This window comes from Bombyx mori, chromosome 26 (genome assembly GCF_030269925.1).
Source record: "Bombyx mori chromosome 26, ASM3026992v2".
Classification (NCBI taxonomy): Eukaryota; Metazoa; Arthropoda; class Insecta; order Lepidoptera; family Bombycidae; genus Bombyx; species Bombyx mori.
The window spans coordinates 9,357,103-9,370,424 of record NC_085132.1 but is presented as its reverse complement, the minus strand read 5'-3'; the positions used below and the strand labels follow the sequence as shown (position 1 = coordinate 9,370,424).

General features: G+C 37.4%; 1 protein-coding gene across 4 annotated transcripts in view; it reads left to right on the top strand.

The window, feature by feature from the left end:
- The window catches only part of Ethr (ecdysis triggering hormone receptor), a 145,540-nt gene that overhangs the window by 92,189 nt on the left and 40,029 nt on the right, over nt 1–13,322 (top strand).

Genomic DNA, 13,322 nt, shown 5'->3' with positions numbered 1-13,322 from the left:
TTTATAACATTATCTACACTAATATATAAATCTACAGTGGTTTTTACAGATGTTCCGTTATCCTGTACCATGCATACGATTAACTTGAAACTTGGTATCCATGTAGAAAATACATGTACTTTTTTTTTCCTACCTAAGCTGATAGCCTTGAGAGGCTATTTCAGCGGAACTTTAACTAGTAGGTGAGCTCACGGGGCTCAAGCCTGAGGACGTTGCTAACACGAACCCTAGCAAGAGCCGTGCTTCGCAGAATTTACCACCGGATCGGAAACGGGACCCACTGAGAAGATCCGGCGAGAAACTCAGTGGGCTGTGTCTGAGGGTTAGTTTACTCGTCGAGCCCTTCGTCACCGTTAGTGGATCGGGAGGATCCGAAATGACGTGCTTGGGGCGACGTCGACTGCTTTCCATTCTTTCCGCAGGATCGGGAAAAAAGATAGGCTTATATTTATATGAGTGTTGGACTCCCTAATAATAATGACAATAAATAATAATGTTAATTTTAACGCTAGCTTTCATATATACGAGTATCTATCTAAGCAATAAAAAAAAAAAAAACTAATCATCAACATTTTCAGACCTTCGGTACCCACTAATGGGCATGGTCCTCCCCTTTTTGGTGCCATATTGTTCGATCGCCCACCATTCTCATCTAAGTCTGCCCATCGGTGGTCATACCATAAATTCCACTACCTACATACAAAATTGATAACGAAATATTTCAAGTTCAATTATCACCAACTTAAAGAATTTCGATCTGATTGAAAAAAATGCACGCATTTTAAAAATCGATAACAATGCAATAATTTTATTGACCTAATAAACTGAGCGGGATTGAACTCATAAATCATATTTTATTTTATTATAATAAAATTATGGCATATCCAATTTTATACGGCCATGTTATGACAAGCTTTAATGGCGGTGAACGTTTTAAAAACCTTTAACGTTGGTTTATGCAAATCATTGTCAATCCAGTAAATATAACAAGGAAGGATGTCATTATTTTAAATTGATATTGATATGAAATAAGGAAAGGTATTGATAATCGAAAATGAAAGGTGAAAATGAGGGGAGTGCTCTGAGGAATTGTTTGAGATGATACCATCATCTCGAACAATCGCACCGCCCGCCACCGGAGTAGAGTTCATCCATACTACCTGGAGCCACTGCGTTCATCCACAGTGCGTTTCCAGAGGTCTTTTTTGCCACGTACCATCCGGCTTTAGAATGGGCTCCCCTCTACGGTGTTTCCCGAGCGCTATGACTTGTTCTTTTTCAAACGAGGCTTGTGGAGAATACTCAACGGTAGGCAGCGGTTTGGCTCTGCCTCTGGAATTGCTGCAGTCCATGGGCGACGGTAACCACTCGCCATCAGGTGGGCCGTATGCTCGTCCGCCTACAAGGGCAATAAAAAAAATGAAAGATTATCCGTTCGTTACCTTAATTCTCTTAAAGCTCTTTTAGATCGTGACTCATATTTGACTGCAGCTATAAGACCATAAAGAGTCTAATTCTGATCATTTACGTTGGTTTGATTTTTATTACACGATGTTATTCGTTCACCGTGCAAGTCAATCGTGAGTATTTGTTAACTACGTATTTCATTAGAAAAATTGGTACCCGCCACCGACGCATCGCTAAACTAAAATTGAAACCACTAACAGTTTTAAGTAAAGTGAAAAACTGTTGTGTGAATTGCCAAGCGGTGTGTCGGCCGCAGATCGCAAATTATGGTAACGCGTGGTGCCTGTGTAAGCGTCGAATCCAGACTGCGTTCATATTCCTAATCGTATTTTATATCTTCTTCTACCGTATATCTATAATCTTCAACCGTATGTTAAAATTTGTTTCAATTATTTCGGTTGAAATCAGTTAGCCTTATTAGGCCTATTAGGCCGTAGTTAGGTCTACTAAACCAATGCAACGGCAACAGATTTAAATAAAATTAGATGTTTTAAACTATATTTTTCTTTTTCACCAAATATTTTTAATAAAGTTATTTGGCAAGTTGATATTGTTTTTTGACGAAAAGTTAGAATTTTTATTAATTTAAATATCTTAAAATAATCTCTATATCGTAATACAGAAAATTAAGAGAATAAATAGAACGAAAAAAATTTAAAGTGTGTTGTTAAACAAATAGATATATTATTACCTTTTCTAAATCGAGAATACTATTACTGAAAGATGAATTGATTAATAAACGTCCAAGTATTTAAAGTTATTTATTTTTTCAAATCCAAAACTCCTTAACTTGCACCACACCCGATTCAGAGCCATTCTCAACACATGCTGACGTTGTGTGTAACGACGGGCACACAACTAAATATAGCCTTAACGCTTTGAGTTTAAAGTCTATTATTGCCCGAGTTTAGAGCACAGTTCCCTTGCCAGCTAACCACTGTTTGTGCCCTAATTGAGTGCAATAAAGTACGCGTGCGGAGATGAGAATGTACAACGCTGAAAACCTTTTACGAACGGGGTGGTGGTAGGTTGATGAAATTTTAAATTTTATTACAAATTACTATACAGACCGCTATGCCTTTTCCGGGAAAACAATCACGGGTGTGGGCTCAAAGCGTGGGACGGGCCTAAAACAATTCGAACTTCGACGATTATACATATTGTTGGCATTAGTGATTCGGTGGACTGTGGAAGTGTTTTTTATTTATTTATTTTTTATTGCTTAGGTGGTTGGACGACGCCCACCTGGTGTTAAGTGATTATCAGAGCCCATAGACATCTACAACGTAAATGCCGCCACCTACCTTGACATACAAGTTCTAAGGTCTCAGTATAGTTACAACGGCAGAAATAGGCAGGGTGGTAGTACCTACCCGTGCGAACTAACAAGAGTGCCTACCACCAGTAATTACGCAAATTATAATTTTATAATTTTGAAAGGCCTCCGGGCCACCAGTAATGTTTCAATAAAAAAAAAAGAAAAAAAAGAGCTCCCCTCCACGTTGTTTCCCGGGCCCTATGACTTGTCTTTCTTCAAACTAGGCTTGTGGAGAGTATTCAACGGTAGGCAGCGGCTTGACTCTACCCCTATCATTGCTGAAGTTCATGGGCGACAGTAACCACTCACCATCAGATAGACCGTATGCTCGACTGGCTACAAGGGCACTTAGTGGCTCTGACTATTGCGCCTAGGGTCGTGGGTTCTATTCCCACATGGGGCATTGTAAAATAAAATAAAATAAATAAATATTTACTAACAATCACGCCACGTTAACTGGTCCCGTGATAAGTTCGTAAAGAACTTGTGTTACAGGTACCAGATAACGGAAATAAATGTAAGATTTTTATTATACACATACATATATTTAATATACATCCATAACCCTGGAAAAGACATTTTATATTTATCATACAAATATCTTCCCTTGACGGGATTCGAGCCCGCGACCCCCTTGTGTAGTGACCATGTCACTCACCACTACACTAAACGGCCGTTTAAATGTGTTTCATTACACACATTGTTTACTTTTTGTTTGGATGTTTATTATCTATATTTAAACGTATATAAGTATGTATGTCAGTCTCTGGTACCCGTAACACAGGGAATCCTAAATTGGGGCCGAATGACCGTGCGTGATTTATTCCTAATTATTTCGAATTAAATATTCGTTGTCCATGCATACAGGAAAAGTTTTCGAAATTAAGTTTTACTAGAGGTCCCGCAGTAGTCGAAATTCGACTATAATTAATTGGAATTGTAAGTTTGTACACTATTATGATTGTATTTTATACTTCTATAATCACAAATTTCGCCAAGACTACACTATAAAAAATATTAACAAAGGCAAACAATATTTAGGTAATCTATAGGTACCTACTCAATTTGACAACAGACGTCAAGAACAAAAGTTTGACAATAAATAGTATGCATGCATGTGTGCGTCAAATACATGGTATGTAGTGTGTGTAATGTTTTCTTTATTGATTTAATGTATCTTTTATGCATTATTTAAAAAAAAAAACATTATGCACTTCTCTATATTCTCTATACCTACCCTTTGATTTGATTTGATTTGATTTGATTTGATTTGATATAAGTTTGGAAAATTTCATACTCCTCCGTCCGCGCAATTTTCGTAAAAAGGGATACAAAGTTTTTGCTTCACGTATTAATATATAGATAATTAGAGACTCGGAGTGGAGTCACCGATGTTGACAGAATCCTTTTAGTGCTTCTCGATTCGGCTGCCTTATACCATCAACCTCTAGTTGCCGTTCTCAGCAATTTATTACTCGAATAATCAAACATCCCAAAGTTTTTTTTTTATTGCTTATATGGGTGGACGATCTCACAGCCCACCTGGTGTTACGTGGTCACTGAAGCCCATAAACATCTACAACGTAAATGCGCCACCCATCTTGAGATATAAGTTCTAAGGTCTCAGTATAGTTACAACGGCTATCCCACCCTTCAAACTGAAACGCATTGCTGCTTCACGGCAGAAATAGGCGGGGTGGTGGTACCTACCCGTGCGGACTCACAAGAGATCCTACCACCATTAAAGAAATTAAGTTTTGTAATTAGAGACTCGGGGTGGCGTCACCAATGTCGATAGAAAATTTAGTGCTTCTCGATTCGGCTGCCCTATACCATCAACCTCTAGTTGCCGTTCTCAGCAATTTGTTACTCGTTTAATCAAAAACTCCAAAGTATTTAAAATTTAATCAGTAAACTCGGAATTTAGTAAATCGTTACAGTTCCGCGTGGTGTCGTTGTGAAATTTCAATAAAGCAGTCGCTCCAGATTGAAATTTGAGTTTTTGCCGGAGCTAAACGAGCAGTCGCGCAAATGCGAATATAATGCGATTCGAAATGAATTCCAATTTATAAAAATTTCCTTCAAAATCGACTCTCCTTGCGATTCCGTCAGCTGCTTGATTTAGTGTTCTTGTCGTTTTACTGTTAACCGCATTACATACTTTTCGTTATGTACATGCTCGGCCCGAAATCAAAACAGGGCTCCCTATTATCTACAAGCGAATCCGAAAATATTGTTACGCCGGTAAGAGTAACGCCATCTATCGCCGAATAGCCGAACGAATGTCGAAGGATCTAGTAACATCTAGAACGCCCGAGGAGCACAACGCCATCTATTGTCAGATAGCGTAAACACACACATCGAAGGTACTCTACTTGTGAGGAATGTTTTCGACGATTCTAGGGATTTCGTCTCGACTATAAAAGCGTTGCAGAGATGGCACGCAGTCAGTTAGTAATCGGAACTACTCGAAGCGAAGCGGAAGAAGTCAATTGAGAATTTTAAAGTGTTCTATGAGTGTTCTAAGTGATATATACAGTTTTAATTTGTACTCAATGACGGATCCAGGGGGGGGGGGTCATGGGGGTCATGACCACCCCCTGAGCTGGTTCCAGGACTTAGGTGGACCACTAATTGAATATAATGATTTTATTTATATATTTTGTCACCATACAGATTTTATGTAACTACATACCTTCAATATTTAATTAATTTAATATAATATAATAACTTTGTATAATGGCAAACGTTTGGGAACGAACGCATCTAAATTTGACTATGTGACCCCCTCCTGGCGCCAAAGCTGGATCCGCCCTTGTTTTTACTTCGGTAGAATTTTATTTATCCTAAACCCTATCAACATTTCATTGCCCTCGTAGGTCGTAGGTCGTGTGGCCAACCACAAAACAATCTTACCTACCTTTATTCTGAACAGGCCTTTCCTCATACTACACCCGAAGATAATTTTGAAGCTTTAGTGTTATTTTCTTTATTTTCAAGTTCTCTGAAGTTCGCGTCATCAATATTCCACCATATCCCAGTAACCAAAGAATAAAGATCAGCCAGAACCGCTTAGCTTTACGTTCGACAACCGAAGTGGCTAATTTTTGCTCTAAGGATTTATGTGTTATCGATAAACACATAAAACGTACTACTACTATGTTGATCTCCTCCCATTTCTGGGACATCAGATAAAAGAAGCCGACACGGCTCTCGTATTCCGTTAGTCGTGTTACGATCACATAAAAACTTGTAAAATTAATTACGCGTTGGTACGTACTTCGGTGAACAAACATATTTGCGAGGTGGGACCGTCGCGTTTAAGGAGTATTTAGTCTTCTCTTTCCGAACGATAATAGGTTAGTGTTTTTTTTCAGGAGACGAGACTTTTTGGCGGCAACGCGAGGAGTGTAGTTGTGTGATATGTTTTATTTTGTCTATTTAGTGCTCCTTCAGGTTTAAATGTGTAATAACGGTGGTTTATTAACTGTTTAATATCTGTGAAAGTGCACAAATGTGGGTAAAAGAAACAAAGTCGCTGGACGTAGCTTCTCGGGATCCTCCAAAAAGTTCAATGAAAAATCTTAGATCACCATTTTACTGAGATTATATTTCACCCTATATCATCTCATCTCATTTAATTTAATTTCATCCCAGTTAATTAATGTCTTAAATTAATCATCTTCATTTCATTTAATTTCACTCCATATTATCATTTTTCATAAAAATAAGAATATTTAATAAATTACAATAAGACATGACTTAAAGGTCTTAGTTATCAGGTCATAAAATCGGTGGTAGGTACCACCACCCTGCTTATTTCTGCTGTAAGCAGTAATACGTTTTGGTAGCCGTTGTAACTATACTTGAGACCTTAGAACTTATATCTCAAGGTGGGTGGCGCATTTACGTCGTAGATGTCTACGGGCCCCAGTAACCACTTAACACCAGGTGGGCTGTGAGTTAGTCCGCCCATCTAGCAATAAAACAAAAATGTATATAAAAACTTCCTCCTTTTTTTTGTACATTTTTTTTATTCAAACAGTCTTCACTATAACCGCCTTGTTACCCTGAAACTCAATTCGCTTTGATTAGAGGCTGTCGTCGAAATCTAAAAACGGCCCCTTGTTAAGCAAATTAATTTGTAAAAGTAGAATTTAATTTGGGAACAATATATAAATACTTTTTCTGCGTAAAATCTTTGAACTGTTAGACTGTTTGGCATCTGTGAAAGTGCGCGAATGTGGAAAAATGAAAGAAAGCCTCTGGGCGTGACTTCTCGGGTTCCCGCAAAAATCTTACTGAAGTCTTAGTAATTAACCAGCATTTACTGACAGTTTATTTCATCTCATCTCATCTCGCTTCATTTAATTTCATCTCAGTTGATTACAGATTCAAATAAGTCAACTTTACCTCATTTCTTTCCATATTGTATAACAGAGTATATGTATAAAAAATAGGCTGTACGTTTTGATACCTTCGCCTTTCCTGTTGGAAAAATGAAACTATTACTTGGAAAATTGACACTGTTATTATGTATAAGTATAATTATGGCAGAAGTAAGGAACACCGTCTTATATAGTTATAGTTGGAAGGCTCACCGAAATGGCGATTCAAAAAATTATCAACATACGTTAAACTAGATAATAGAAGACACACATGCGGGCTCAATTTATTTCTAGAATGATACGTGTTTATTTATTTATAGAGCAAAGGCCCGTACCAATTAAAACTTTCAAAAATGTCAAGCTGAACAAATGTAGGTTTTTCTACATTAAATCTATTCCTATAATAATAATTCCTCAGAGCATTTCCCATGGAAGATAGGGTTTAAAACAGAGAGAAAACTGAAGTAGACCCAGAGGCTCTAATCTATCCGTAAGAACAGGACTATCGACCATCCAAACAGCCCGTTTCTATATGGAGTCAAATGGAAGTAGCTGGTATTTAGGAGCCCCGGCTCAGAGGTGAGAGCAATACTCCAAGCGAAGCCAGAGCCCAAGCGTGAAATACCGCTTCGCTCTGTTGAGGACTCCCAATATTTTAGAGGCTAATTTGGCTTTACCTTCCAAATGACTCCGAAATTGGACCTCGCTCGAAATATCGCCCCTCAGAATCCCTATACTCGAGGAAAACTGCAGGGGTACTCCTTGAAATTCCGGCGCCATGACAAAAGGGTCCTTCTTCGCAGTGAACGAGCGAACCTGTGTCTTCAATGGATTGAACTGAACTAAATTTAGTTCACCCACTTGAAGATCCGCCCCAGAAAGCTCTACACTTCAAACCCAAGTTTTGATCGCCTCTCGTGTACAACGCTTCGAGAGAGACTGATGGCCCAGAAATCGCGCATCTCCCGTGCTATCATCCGCATAGCAACGCACGCCATCAATAGATAGCATGTCATTGATATGCAGTATGAAAAGCATGGGGGAGAGCACCGAACTTTGTGGAAATGAGTAAAATGTTTCATATCTGAAACATGTTGCATTTTTACTGGTGATTCGACGTCTTATACGACGTGAAGCACTAATGCGCTTCGGTTCGAAGGGTGGGGCAGACGTTATACTGTAAAAACGGAGATTTCAGAACTCATATCTCAAGGTAGGCTGGTGCATTTAGGTTGTTGATGTCTATGAACTCTGAAAACCACTTAAGACTACTTAAGAGAAAATCTTAATTATAACTTTACTAGCGACCCGCCCGCGCTTCGCTTCGGAAACTGTAATTTATTATTGATTTCTCCACTAATTATTGGATGTTATTATACATCGACTCATCCGCAGAATATAGTCCTATCTGTAGGATTGTTAGTTTTCAGTAGAGGTTAAAGAAGTTGTTGACTTGTGTAACTTTTAAACGGTGCGACTTGTTGTTTAAATTTTTTGGTATGTTGTTACTACGTCTCAGCTTTGTTAAATACTATGTAGTTTATAACTGTTATTCTTTTATTTCTGGAGATAGTGAGTTCTATATTAACATAAGACGTTTTATGGCAAAACAGCGAGGGTCCTTAGTGAACGTTACACGTTGTTTTATGGACACATGTAAATTAAATGACGTTCTATATTAACATGAGTCGGTTTTCTTTGGAATTACTAACTACTAATGAGTCCTACGTAAATAACAACCTTGAAATATTTAAACATAACGTTCCTCATATCATCACTGCCCTCCTATATAACTAAATAAAAAAGATAGTAATTATTTAAAATCGTTTATTAAGTGAAAAAATCTCAAAACTGGTATAAAGAATCATCATAAACAGCAATCATAACACTAAAAATTACAAAAAACTTACAGGTTCATGTATCAATTAGAAGGACGCAGGACGCAGACGCGGACGAAGATAATAAAACTAATTTTTTTTTATTATAATTTATTAATTATAATAACAACATTAAAATCAGCAGTCTCAAAGTTTTTTTTTATTGCTTAGATGGGTGGACGAGCTTACAGCCCACCTGGTGTTAAGTGATTACTGGAGCCCATAGACATCTACAACGTAAATGCGCCACCCACCTTGAGATATAAGTTCTAAGATCTCAGTATAGTTACAACGGCTGCCCCACCCTTCAAACCGAAACGCATTACTGCTTCACGACAGAAATAGGCGGGGCGGTGGTACCTACCCGTGCGGACTCACAAGAGGTCCTACCACCAGTAAACTATCTACTCACTAATCGTAGAACTAATCTACTAATCACTAATCTATAATAATCAGCCTTCATAATTAATCAATCAGTCTTACATAGTAACCTAGACTTATAACTGGTGCACATACTTAATAGCAATGAAATGGCATGTAGACAAACATTAAATATTATAATTAACATTGCTTCGCTAAATTAGTAGGAATAAAAAGAGGAAGCAGACACTAGATAAAATTATTCCGATAGATTATCATCCGATTCTTCAGAAGCAGTAACAGTTACAGTGTGATGTGGCAAAGAGTTAAAATATGGAGTTCCTCTAAGGGAATAAGTTCTGAGCGGCACATATCCATTAAATCTTTATATTTCGCAGCAGGAATCATAATTCCTGACCAAAAGGTCCAGAATATGCAGCTTTTAGTTCAGCTTGTACCGAGTTCCTCGTATTACTACGAATTACTAAAATATCATAATCAGGTTGAGTTAGATCATATTTAAAAAACAAATTTGTTGGGATGTTATTCCAGTTAATCTTCTTGCCCTTAATGTCTTTGATCCAAACCTTATTATTAACAAGACTTTTAAAGTCGATTACGTCATCCTGGGTTACGTTTCAAACAACATAGGGTTCTCCTTCATTCTTGGCCCATCTTACTAATAAACGCCATTAATGAGGGGTATATATAGTTTTGGTTTGAGAAGCTCTCTTGATGACAGAGTGGATACTGTCCCCCTCATTTTGGGTATGCCCTTTCTGTAAAAACCGGTGTGTAATGTATATGTTGAACTTTTTTGCGGCATAAATGTATAATGAATATACAAAGCGATTACAATTTTGGCCAGCACAATTGTCTGACCAAAAGCGGAACTCCTTGGTCCCTTGTTCAACATTAGTCTGTATAAAATTTAAGAGGCAACTGCTTACCTCGTTTGCTCCACTTTTTCCACAGATTCATCCCACAAATAGCAAATGGCCTTCTTTTTACCCATATCAAAAACCGTAAAGTTAAAAGAAGATAGCTTTCTGTTATAGTAAAATATATTTGTATTGCTTAGAGGACACTGTAAAACTTTTCAAAATCAAACAGCAGTAACCATGTTTCAGTTTGACTTCTCAGCATCTTTTTTATCTAGGCTTTTTAAATGCCTTGCCTTCTGATTTGTCTGGTGTTATTGAAAAGCTTCTTTCTCTTGGTCAGTTGGATTTTTATTCAATCGAAAAACGTGACATTCCTCGCACTAATCCTTTTTGGGAGTATGAAAACCTAGATTGAAGTTTGAGTTGACAATGTCACGATACTGGTGTTCTTTTATGGCTTTAGTGTTGTATTTTTCAGGGTCATGATACATGATTAGGGCAGAATACGGTGTTGCAGATCGAATGGATATTAGTAGGAGATTGCATGAGTGCTGGTACTGACAGTTCTAAATTGAACGGAGTACGTCTGTGGTGATCTTCTAAATCTTCAAGCTGTATATGTGGTAAATTTTCGTAACTTAAAGGCACTTTCAAAGAAAATATACTAGGTTGGTTGCTGTAAGCATCCAAGGCAGATACATCAGGCACGAGATTAGGTACTGAGCTGTCGCAGGTAATTTCCTTGGTCCCACTATTTTCATGTAGCATTTTTCCAATACATCAGCTAGTTCCTGACTGATTTCTACTGGTCCAGAAGGCAAAGGTGACGTTTGTATGTCTTACAAGTATCATCATCATTTACAACTGAAAATTTAAAAAAACTCATATTTTTATGACAATTTATAAAATACTATTTATATTTATGTGTTTTGCAAAACAATTTAATTATACAGAAATAATTTAACAACATTTAAATAAAAAATCGTTATATTTAACAACTTTCTTACACGATTAACGTCCTAACTGATTTCATTATCCCAGTAACAACGTCTCATCTTACTAACGAACCAACAAATCGCGTCACAGAGTTCGTAAAAAAATGTCCCATATTCACATAGAACGCTTAGAGGTTCAATAGTGTTCGTAAAATATCGTCCTAATATTTCATAACGCTTTTATTTTTAACAGTTAATTATTATAGAAAGATTGATTACTCCTGTGAATATGCATTACGCCAATTGTGTTTTTGCATTAAAAATGCGTTTCATTACCTATTCGTCAAAAAACGTCTTATAAAAACATCGATCGACTACAAGCACTTATTGAAACAAAAAAGCAATATAGATAATATTTTTTAATTTAGAACTTAATAGCGTGTGAATTATGAAATAATACAACTGAAAAGCTGGAAACTTAATATTATTTACATTTTTCTCCATATGAACAGCGGCTACATTAGAAAATGATGAACTAAGGTCAGGGTCTTCTGTATCAGCCTTAAGCATATTCAACATTTTCCGTGATCGTGACATGTCTAAAAATATCTTTTATCGAGCAAAATACGTGTTACATTATTAATTTAAAATCAAACAATAAAAACCTAAGCGCTTGACACAAAGACGCCTTCTCTCCAACAAGTCCAACGAACAGCGGCCGGACTGACGAACGAACAGTGCGGCCGCTCCGTGCGGGCCGGCGCTTGATCACTCCGTACGTTTTTATGCGGAGCTAACGACAGATAGAACGTTATTCAATTATATATTTCCGAAACTAAATGAGATACAAAAATTCCAAAAACACACGTCCGTAGAGTTCGTATCCCTTATTTCGCCTAGCTATATAACTCGTTTTTGCTCTATGATCACATCGGACTTTGTTCTGCGGATGAGTCGACATATAAATCTTCCTCTTTAATCACTCTATCTATTAAAAAAAATCGCATCAAAATCCGTTGCGTAGCTTTAAAGATTTAAGCATATATAGGGACAGACAGATATAGGGCCGGAGAAAGCGACTTTATTTTATACTATGTAGTGAAGACAGATCAAAATGGGGGACACGTGAGACTTGCTCGAAATGATCCCTTTTATCTGTGTTTTATCATTGACACCCTACAAAAACCATTGTGTCCATGAAAAGTATCCAAAAATAGATAAAATTATTATAGAATATTGACTTTTGTTATAAATAGTTCGATTGTAAATTGAATTTCTATTTATTGAGCGAACAAAGGAGTTTCAAGTCGACGAGTAGGCGAACGGGGAAGTTTTATTCGTATGCAAAGAGGGTACATGCAAATTTGTAAGGTAGGAAATACTTTATATGAATACTCGTTAAAATTCGACCTTTGTCGACAAGTAGCCTGCATAAACAGTCAAGAATTTGTGAGTTCCGCTTATCGTCAGCTGAACCGAGAAGTTGCTTATCCGTTTTCATCAACATTTTACATAATTTATACACTCAAGACGTGTGAAACTTTTTTTCACATTATCGATATTAGAAAAACAAACAAAATAGCGTGGAGCACTGGCACAAATGAGCAATAAGTCTATACACTACACGGTCAGCTGCTGCGAACTATAGGCGCCGCCATATTGGCCTTGGCTGCTTTGTCGAGCGCCTTTCACTTTATCCCTACTCCGCGGCCGACCGTCACGCGACATGCAACACACATACGAAAAAGTTTGAGACGTGTAATAAAAGTTTCACTTTAAGTGCACATAGCAGATTTTGGTTTGACAACGACGAAATTCAAAAATATCAAATTGCAAATGATCAAAATCATGAGATTGCAAAATGATTTTGTGCAATCTTATTGGTTAATATTACTCCGTTTCTCCGCTCCGCTGCCTCGCTCCGCTCCGGTGGATAGGCATCCTAACGCCGGCAATACGTACAGCAATTTATTGTTATAATAAATAACCTGAGTGACTTAATAATGCTTCGTAAATATGACAATCGATTCGGAAGTATCCTTTTGCGTGTTCCGAGATCACTAACGCGTATAAACGGCATTCGTTTGAACACC